Raw genomic sequence first — 11,077 nt, 5'->3', positions numbered from 1 at the left:
GATGGAACACATTTTGCTTTCTTGGCATTATGTTTTCTTGTTTGTTTTGGTTTAGGTGTGGGGGGTTGTTATTTAGGGTGAGGGGTGGACTCTTTTTTTTCATCAAAGTCTCACTCTTATCACCCAGGCTGGGAGTGCAGTGGCATGAACACGACTCACTGTAACTTCAACCTCCTGAGCTCAAGCAATCCTCCTGCCTCAGCCTCCCTTGTAGCTGGGACCACAGGTGTGCGCCACCATGCCTGGCTAATTTTTTTCATTTTTTGTAGAGACTGGGTCTCACTTTGTTGCCCCAACTGGTCTCAAACTCCTGGGCTCACACAGTCCTCCTATCTCAACCTCCCAAAGTGCTGGGATTACAGGCATGAGCCACTATGCTTGGCCTGGTGTAGCGTTCTTGTTTTGTTTAATTTTGTTTGTTTAACAGAGTTTTCTCTTACTTCCTTGGTGTTTCATCTTTCTAAGCCAAAGAATAATAAAAGATATTTACTGAAATTTCTTTTAAAATTTGGCCGAGGTTAGGTAGGACTATTCTATTTTAAATTTTAGTTAGGCCTGTTTCTAGGGCATCGATTATGCTGTTTCCCAATCATGAGAGCTTGATAGTAATTTTGATCTGTATTTCCAAAAGACTCTCTATTAGCCAGCACTGAATAAACAGTAATTCTATTATCATGAGGCAGGGAAGGAGCAAAGCAGGTATCAGATACTTTCAGTTGTATGAGTCAGAAAACCTGACTCATTCTAGCTTAAATAATAAATGGAATTTATTGGCTCATGTAACTGAGAAGTCCAAAGGAGAAGTCTGGATTTGGGCATAGCTTTATCCTGTGCCCATTTTGGCTAAATGGGCACAAAACACCTGGTTTCTTTTTGTCCCGTGGCCCTGCCTTCTACAATGTTCACTTCATTCTAAGTCTGACTCCCCTGGTGATTCCACGAGGGCTGCCAGAAGCTCCCAATGCTACACGCATTCTCATTCATAGTTCAGCAAGAAAACAGAGGATGTTCTTCTCCTTCAAAATTGCCAAGCATAACTCAGATTGGAACTGCTTAGGTCACCTGCCTACTCCTGAACCAATTGCTATGGCCAGGGAGATGGAATATGCTGATCGACTTAGTTTAGGATATGAGCTCTATTGCTGGTGCTGGGAATTGAATCTGATTCCCATGAACTACATGGATTCCCAGATAGAAATCAGGGCCTTTGGCAAAGGGGACATACCAATAAACACCAACCTGCTTCATCAAACAAGCAAAGGCAACAGAATATTGTATTCACTCAGCATTTATGAGCGTGCCCTGTCCTGGGCTGGGGAGCACATAACTACGTATGAGACAGAAGGAAGAAGAGAGAGAGGAAAAAGAGGAAATGCAGCGCAATACGTGACAATGTGGACAAAGTGTTGCTAACCAATACCAACATGGCACTTCAGAGTTTATGCTTTTCATACAGTTTGTCTCACTAACCCCCACAATTGGGAAAGGAAACTTTGTCCTTATTTTTGGTTGTCCAGTGTCTGAACTCCCTCTCTTCATCTGGGGAACCCTCCACCTTAGGAGTTGTGGTGGAAGGCAGGGCCTTCTCCCACTCTGCAGGCTGAAAATAATAGGTGCTTGCTCTCATAGGACATAAGATACATAGTCTAGCTTTAACCAAGCAAACAAACCTGTGACAGACTTTGAATTGGGAGCTAGTGACACAAAGAAACAGAGGCAGTGGATAATTCTTTCTAACTGTGGTGGGGGAGATGGCAGCAATATATAGCTTCTGGGGCGACAGAGCAAACAGAACACCCCGCCCCCAGCGCCAGTGGTGCTGGCAGGACAAGCTGCAGCAGCTAGTACTTGGTGACAGTAGAGTGGTCTCCTAAGTTCTGCTGCTTGCTTTGTGGCATTCTTCCTTTCTGTTTGTAACCCCTGATTTCCCAACTGTCTTAGCAATTCTGTGAACCAGCCAATATCCTTTTAATAAATTCATTTTCAAGCAGACTCAGTTCCTATGGCTGCAACTTATGGAAATATAACTCTTTCAGGTCAATATTATCATAATTTTACAGGTAAGGATACAGGCTCTGAGACATTAGGTTACTGGTGCCCAGGACCACACTATCTTCCAACTGCAAACCCCATCGTTTGTTCAGTATATGTGTCATTCTTAGGTGAAGAGTAACTGGAAAAGTTTCCTTCATTCCTAAAACATTTCCTTCCCTCCGCATTTGTTTAGTGCCTAAAATGCACCGTTAGAGAGGGGTTCTCTGAATCTAAAAGGCTTTTCCCTCAATTAAAAGGCAAACATCAAGGAATCTTGAGATCAGCTGACCCTTAAGGAATGGGGAGAAAGAGTGGGAATTCTTACCTTAGAGAGGATTTGTTTGACAGGCTTCTTGGAGAGCAAAGGCCAGTGAGAATGAATTGCAGATGAGAGAGAAAAACACTGAAAGAGGAGAAGTCGGGTTGCCAAAGCCAATGGTACCTGTGTGACTGGGGCAAAAAAAAACAGAACTTGCCCCCACATTTCTAAAGAGAATCTTTGATTTAACTGCTTGGCCACCTGGATAAACAGTGGCATTCTAAGTAGGGAGAGGCAGAGGGGAAATGAGATTGCATGACGCTAATTGTTCTCAGCCCTGGCTGCCCTTTTGTTTTTCTTGTTTTGTTTTGTGTTTTGAGATGAAGTCTCGCTCCATCGTGCAGGCTGCAGTACAGTGGCATGATCTTGGCTCACTGCAACTTCCCCCTCCCAGGTTCAAGTGATTCTCCTGTCTCAGCCTCCAGAGTAGCTGGGATTACAGGAGTGCACCCCTAGCTAATTTTTGTATTTTTAGTGGAGATGGGGTTTCACCATGTTGGTCAGGCTGGTCTCAAACTCCTGACCTCAGGTGATCTGCCCACCTTGACCTCCCAAAGTACTGAGATTACAGGCGTGAGCCACCGCGCCCAGCCCTGGCTACCCTTTTGAATAGCCCAGGGGGCCTTTAAAATATACTGGAAGAGGGCCAGGGGAGGAGACTCATGCCTATAATCCCAGCACCTTGGAAGGCTGAGGTGAAAGGATTGTTTGAACTCAGGAGTTCAAGACCAGCCCGAGCAACTACTAAGACCCTGCCTCTGTTTTTTTGTTTTTGTTTTTTTTTTGTTTTTAATATATTAAAAATAACAAAATATGCTGGTGCAGGGGGGACTGGGGGAATGGCTGCTTAATGGGTGCAGGGTTTCCTTTTGGGTAGTGACAATTTTAGGGAACTAGATAGAACCAATAGTTGTACAACCTTGTGAATATAGTAAATGCCACTGCATCCTTGACCTCCTCGGCTCAAGCAATCCTCCCACCTCAGCCTCCCAAGTAGCTGGGACTACAGGCACACACCATATGCCTGGCTAATTTTTGTATTTTTTGTGGAGACAGGTTTTCGCCATGTTGCCCGTGGCTGGTCTCAAACTCCTGGGCTCAAGAGATCAGCCCACCTCAGCCTCCCAAAGTGCGGGGATTATAGGCATGAGACACCGTGCCCGGCCGATTGTGCACTTTAAAATCATTAATTTTCTGTTGTGTGAATTTTGCCTCAATTAAAAAAAAATATTGGCATCCCCTGAGAGGGAAGAGGGTGATAATGAGCTTATATGAGGGTGGAAGCAGCTCTTGAGAAGTGTGCGACTTTAGTAGAGTGATGGTGCACTCTATAATGAGCTCAGGAACTTTCTCCTAGATGCCCTCAAGATCACTTCAGGTGAATAATGAATGGTGAAGATTTACGTGCTTTACTTTTCAAGGCTTTTATAGGAGTTGGACTTTGATTTCTTTTGGATGTGAATCTGGGCTGAGACAGGGCAATATAGCTTAGTTTCACCAGGGTTCTACCTTATACTTATTTTACCGGTTAGACCAAGGCTGGCCCTAGATTCTAGCAACAAATTTGAGTGGGACCAAATACTCTCTTGCTCACAGGTAGTATGGTGTGCCAGATCTGAAAACATCCTCCAAGCAAGAAACAGCAAGAAATTGGGATGGTCCACTCTTGCATAAAGGGCCTAGGGCATGACTCCCATCCCCAGCCAGAAAAATGTTCAGCTACCAGGAAAGCCCTGGCAGCCAGCAATTTCAGCCTCTAATTTTGATGAAAACACTTGCCAAGACTGAATTGCCACAAACAAAGCACATTTACACCCAACCAGCTGTATTCCATCTTAAGAGTACAAGCTGAAGCTCCAGAAGGTGAAGAGATTGATGCTATTCATGGGAACAATCTGCAGCCATCTCTCTGTTATAGGTCTGGGTGAAAAAAATGGTACAAGGGAAATTATAGTGCTGGAGAAAGCAGCTGCCCAAATACTGCAAGCCCGCATACAAACCAAAGCTCCCTGGGAAACCCTAAGCGTGAGGGACACAGAACAGGAGAGCGGGTCTACAAAAGACCTTCATAAGAAAAAATTAGTAGCTCAAGGGAAACACTCAAGGAAAGGAAAGAACAATGAAGCCACATAAAAGAGGGTGAACTGATATAACCAAAGATAAGACAAAAGTGGTAGAAATTATAGCAAATCTGAAGCCGATGTTCCAGGCAAGTTCTCTAATGGTGCTTTCCAATGCCACCCTGCTCCCCATTCCCTATCTTTGTCCTTTTCCCAGTACTTGGTTCTGCTCTGCAAGCTCTTTCATCCATTTATTAGTTAATTCAACAAACCTTGATTAAGCGTGGTCTTTATGCCAGTACAAGGCTGCAGGCACGCAGAAGTGAAGAAAACACAATTAAGGCCAGATAAAGAAGAGCCTTGCCGGGCGCGGTGGCTCGCACCTGTAATCCCAGCACTTTGGGAGGCTGAGGCGGCCGATAACTTGAGGCCAGGAGTTCGAGACCAGCCTGGCCAATGGGGAGAAATCCTGTCTCTACTAAAAATACAAAAATTAGCTGGGCATGGTGACATACGCCTGTAGTCCCAGCTACTCAGGTGGCTGAGGCAGGACAATCGCTTGAGCCCGGGAGGCAGAGGTTGCAGTGGACTGAGATTATGCCACTGCTCTTCAGCCTGGGCGACAGAGCAAGACTCTGTCTCAAAAAAAAAAAAAAAAAAAAAAAAAGAGAGAGAGAGAGAGCCTTAGAGAACTTAAGCACTAAAAAGATGAGAGTCTCCCTGTCCCAAAAGAAAACTCAAAATTAAATTTGATTTTTCAAAATGACATAAACCTTGCATGTTTTTGATTTTTCATAATAACATAAATCTTGCATGTATGCTAACATTAAAATAGCTTCTTTCTAGATGTGGGGATTACAAAATTCAGATTTTATTAATTAAAGATGAGTGTTTCTCTCACTGTCACTCTCATCCTGGTGTTCCTGCTTTGCTAGTGCCTTCAGGGATGACCCAGCTATAAACATTTCCTCTGCCTTTGAAAAGGCGAGGACTCAGGGGAGGACGATTCTTAACTTTCTGGCTACTGTGGCTGCTCTTCTCTTTCCCAATTTCTGGTAGCCAGTGTGTTGGTTAATGAATGGAAGGATGTTGGGGTGGCAACAGGGGGAGGAATTGGTATTCTTGAAAAAGGATCGGCCTATTTGCTGACAAAATTGTTGGGCTATTATGTCAGCTGTGGTAGCTGTGCTTCAAGACATGGAGAATAGTCAGGCACGGTGGCTCACTCCTGTAATCCTAGCACTTTGGGAGGTTGAGGTTGGTGGATCACTTGAGCCCAGGAGTCCCAGACGCCCAGGCAACATAGTAAAACCCAGTCTCTACAAAAAAAAAAAAAAAAAAAAAAAAAAAAAAAATTAACAGGGTGTGGTGGAATGCACCTAGTCCCAGCTACCCTAGAGGCTGAGGTAGGAAGATTGCTTGAGCCCAGGGGGTCAAGGCTGTGATGAGCCGTGATTGTGCCACTGCACTCCAGCCTGGGCAACAGAGAGAGACCCTGTCTCAACACACACACACACACGATGTGGGGAAGATTTTGAAAGCACCAAAGGAACAGAATGGATTCCATCTTGGGGTGAATTAAATCAGTTCACTTTTTTTTTTTTTTTTTTTTTTTGAGACAGAGTCTTACTCTGTCGCCCAGGCTGGAGTGCAGTGGTGCGATCTTGGCTAGCTGCAACCTCTGCCTTCCAGGCTCAAGCGATTCTGGTACCTCAGCCTCCTGAGTTGTGTGTGCCACCATGCCCAGCTAATTTTTATATTTTCAGTAGAGATGGGTTTTCACCATGTTGGCCAGGCTGGTCTTGAACTCCTGACCTCAGGTGATCCACCTGCCTCGGCCTCCTAAAGTGCTAGGATTACAGGCATGAGCCACTGCACCTGGCCCCAAAAGGAGAGCTATTTTTGAAACTAAAAATATAAGGACATAGTTTCAGGATAAAGAAGAGTTCTTGGGCCTTACGTGGTGGCTCACACCTGTAATCCCAGCACTTTGGGAGGTTGAGACAGGCAAATCACGAGGTCAGGAGTTCAAGACCAGCCTGACCAACATAGTGAAACCCCGTCTCTACTAAAAATACAAAAAAAAGAAGCACTTTGCAAGGCCAAGGGAAGTGGGCAGATTGCTGGAGCCCAGGAACTTGAGACCAGCCTGGGCAACATGGCAAAACACCGTTTCTACAAAAAATACAAAAAAAAAAAAAAAAATTAGCCAGGCATGGTGGCCCATGCCTACAGTTCCAGCCACCTGGGAGGCTGGGGTGGGAGAATCACCTGAGCCCCGGAAGTTGAGGCTGCAGTGAGCCATGATTGCGCCATTGCACTCCAGTCTGGGCAACAGAGTGAGACCCTATGTCAAAAAAAAAAAAAAAAAAAGAGTTCCTTTTTTACTAAATGAAATTTAGACCAAATGAAATTTTACCAAATGAAATAATGTTCTCCTACATTATTCTTATTTTTTAAATTTCATGACAGATTAATAATAATGAAAAAATTATTTCCATATCATCACCAATTTGGAGACCAGAATTTGGAACCACTACCAGTAGATAGCACAAAATGGGTTGATAGGACAACCAGGGATAAAAATCCTGAGCCCATTGAAACATTATTCTGACCTATATGACATTTCTTCTGTCCTGAAAGCATGCTTGCACTCAGGTATAGATGAATAGCATGCAGAAATATTTCATAGACAGTTACTGGAAGACTGAAGACCAAAAAGGCCTCTCCACCAGAGGATGAGTGACAGCTGAGGAAACATCGTGTTCTCAGCCTGACACATTCAGATAGTGCACTTGTGGCTCCCCTGCACTTATGTTCTTATTTGTGTGCCTTTAATGGGTCACCAGTTTCACCAGCAATAGCTCTTGCAATTGTGGCTTACCAGGGGCCAGGAAATGAAGCCACCCAAGCGTGACGCATCCAGGAGGCTGAGTCTGTGTAGGTGGTGACAAGGTGAGAAGAAAATGTGACAAGTGTGAAACCACAAGGAAATTCAGAGTTGGTTCCAAGGCTTAACCTTTGCATGAAGTTCCAGAAAGTTTTGGGAGTCTACACAGTGACTAAGCTTCATGTGCCTTCTTAGGCAGCAGTGAGGAAAGAAGTGAATGGGTGTTGCAAACTGAGGTGATCTAGGAGTTCTCAGGGTTTACTTGCAGTCTACCCACTTCCTGTTTTTGTTTTTTTTTTGAGACGGAGTCTCCTGCTGTCGCCCAGGCTGGAGTGCAGTGGCCGGATCTCAGCTCACTGCAAGCTCCGCCTCCCGGGTTTACGCCATTCTCCTGCCTCAGCCTCCAGAGTAGCTGGGACTACAGGCGCCCGCCACCTCGCCCGGCTAGTTTTTTGTATTTTTTAGTAGAGACGGGGTTTCACCGTGTTAGCCAGGATGGTCTCGATCTCCTGACCTCGTGATCCGCCCGTCTCGGCCTCCCAAAGTGCTGGGATTACAGGCTTGAGCCACCGCGCCCGGCTTTTTTTTTTTTTTTTAAGAGAAAGAGACAAGGTATTGCTCTGTCATCCAGGCTGGAGTGTAGTGCTGTGATTATAGCTCACTGCAGCCTGAAACTCCTTGGCTCAAGTGATCCTCTTACCTTCACCTCTCAAAGTGCTGGGGTTACAGGTGTGAACCACCGCACCCAGTGTCACACTTCATATTCTTTTTTTTTTTAGACGGAGTCTCGCTCTGTCTCCAGGCTGGAGTGCAGTGGCACGATCTCAGCTCACTGCAGCCTCCACCTCCTGGGTTCAAGTGATTCTCCTGCCTCAGCCTCCCAAGTAGCTGGGCTACAGGCGTGCACCACCACATGCAGCTAATTTTTGTATTTTTAGCATAGACGGGGTTTCACCATGTTGGCCAGGATGGTCTTGATCTCTTGATCTTGTGATCCACATGCCTCGGCCTCCCAAAGTGCTGGGATTACAGGCGTGAGCCACTGCGCCCAGCCACACTTCATATTCTTTAAGTAGCATTAAAATGCTTTAATAAATCAGCATGAAAAAGTTTCTGAATGATACATCCAAAATTATTTATGTATTAGAAAAGCAAGACAGTTGAAAGGAATCAGTGTCATGTGATTAATGTGATACTCCTAGTATCTGTATACATATACATCAAATAATGCTTTAAATATATTTTCTATGTCATTTCCCCACAGGTAATTATCTGTAATATCGGGGGAAACCTATGTTAGGGCACATTTTTTAAAAAATCACATACTTTCAGAAAAAATGGCAAATAAGTACAAAAAACCTTTTCACTCTGCATGGGTAGTCCCTCTACATACTGCTCAAGGTTTCACACTGTGCCAGCCTATGCTCCCATATGGATGCCCCTCTCATTTTGCTTGAGCTCTGATACCATCAACAGGTCACCCTCATGCACGGATACCTTCCTCATTTGGCTCAGACTCTGACACTCTGCGTGGAGCCACCACTACTACCATACGTGGACACCTGTCTCACCCTGCGCAGGCTCCCACTCCTTGCACTCAAGCAGCCCTCCAACATAGGTACCCTGCTTAGATTCTGACACCCCATGCTGGGCTGCACCCTGGAGTGGATGATGCCCTCTTAGGCTCTGACATCCTGTACTGGGTCACACCACCACCCGGATGTCCACCTCACTTTGTTTGGCAGTTCTGCTTCCTTATTCACATATGTAGGTCCTGTTTTGTAATATCTATAATTGTTTTGCCTTATTTCTAGATTTATATAGATTCAGACTTCATGATTAGCCTTATTAAATCTTTCCCATTTTCTAGTTTTTCATTCGGAAATGTCTTTTTTTTTCTTTTATTCTTTTGAGACAGAGTCTTTCTCTGTTGCCCAGGCTGGAGTACAGTGGTACAATCTCAGCTCACTGCAACCTCCACCTCCTGGGCTCAAGCAATTCTCCTGCCTCAACCTCCTGAGTAGTTGGGATTACAGGCACGTGCCACTGCGCCCAGTTAATTTTTGTATTTTAATAGAGACGGGGTTTCACCTACGTTGGCCAGGCTGGTCACGAACTCCTGACCTTAGGTGATCTACCCACCTTGGCCCCCCAAAGTGCTAGGATTACAGGCTTGAGCCACCGCACCCAGCCTAGAAATGTCTTAATTGGCTAGACTTTATCATCAGGTAGCTTTTTCAACCAGTGTTTATATATGTTTTACCTGAAGTAAGCCTTTGTCATTTGAGACTATTTTTTGATGACCTTATACACAAGTGGAAATTTAGCTGGGTATAAAATTCTTGGGTCACACTCGTTTCTCCTTAGAACTCTGTAAACATTGTTCTATCATCTTTTGGCATGGACTATTATTGTCAATGAGTTTGAGCTCAGGTTTACATCATCCTATTATAAGTGGCTTGTGTTTTCTGCCTAGATACCCATAAGATTATTCACTTAGTTCATGAGTTTAGTCACTTCATGTAGCTGTGTCACATTTCTATTCCTCTGTGCTGGTTTTTACTACAACACAGTGTATCTTTTAAATCTGTAGCTTCTGTTCTTCATTTCAGGAAAGTATACTTTTTTCTATGAATATTATTCTCCACTTTGCTCTGCTCTCTGCCTAAAAGACACCAAGTATAAATATGGTGGATTTCTGTTGTGCTTTATGAATGTATATAATATCTGTGACTGAAAAATTCTATGTAGATGTAAGGATAATATTATTACAGTTTTGATCCAAATATGAGAATTTTAATATTCTTTCTCAGTCTAGGTCTCAGATACTAAAAACTTTGTGAATGATCTTTATTTTTTGGTGTATGTGTGAGCGCACACATGTGAATATGTAGAATAGGATACAGTAGGCTAAGATCACAGACAATATAGTGGTCAATTTATTTTCCAAGAGTTATAGTGAATAGACAATAATTAGAACTATTTTTTATTTAATGCTTAACTATACAAGGCAAGGACATAAGCACTTTTCATATATTTGCTCATTTAATTCTCACAATAACTATATAAAATAAGTGTTATGATGCCATCATTTAACAATAAGGGGACTAAACCTTAGAAGTGTTAAAAAAAATCTCCAGAGTTTCATTGCTACAAAATGGTAGAGTGGGTTTGGAACCTGAGTTTCCCAAAGCAATGGCCACATATTAATCCACTGTATTCTCTCTCTTATTTGTCTTCTGCTACAGTTGGAAGTCCTGAGGGGAAAAGCAAGTTGTGGATGCCTCCAAAAGGTATTCATATTTTAAGAAGTCAAAGCTGTTGGTTTCCATGAAGGCATGTTATCTTTACGGTAATGGACGTTAGATTGCAAAACATATGAACTCTAAAAAGGAAGTTTTAGCCATTGTCATCTTTAAAAAAAAACACACACACACAAAAGGCTTCACGAATTTGCATGTCATCCCTGTACAGGGGCCGTGATAATTTCTGTATCATTCCAATTTTAGTGTATGTGCTGCTGAAGCCAGCACCAATTTCTTTTTTTCAACTGGTCCATAGGTCCTTTCACTTAACATTCCCAAAGGCACTAAAGTTCAACATGTTTAAAACAAAATTCATTGTTTTATTCCTCAATAACTTTGTATTTCTCTCAATTCAGTTACTGACACTTCCCTCTCCCCTGCTTTCTATGCGTCATTGGTTGTCAACATTTATTACTTCTGTCTTCTCATTATCTCATTCCATTGAATCTGTTCCTTTCCATTCAAAATG

General features: G+C 43.5%; 1 non-coding gene across 1 annotated transcript; it reads right to left on the bottom strand.

Annotated features, from left to right (window-relative positions):
* Window positions 1-10,732: 10,732 nt before the first annotated feature.
* On the bottom strand, window positions 10,733-10,836 carry LOC123569581 (U6 spliceosomal RNA). The gene has a single exon (XR_006693403.1). It is a non-coding gene; the product is annotated as a U6 spliceosomal RNA (small nuclear RNA).
* Between the last annotated feature and the right edge of the window lie 241 nt (window positions 10,837-11,077).

This window comes from Macaca fascicularis, chromosome 16 (genome assembly GCF_037993035.2).
Source record: "Macaca fascicularis isolate 582-1 chromosome 16, T2T-MFA8v1.1".
Lineage (NCBI taxonomy): Eukaryota > Metazoa > Chordata > Mammalia > Primates > Cercopithecidae > Macaca > Macaca fascicularis.
This window is presented reverse-complemented; position numbering and strand designations above follow the sequence as displayed.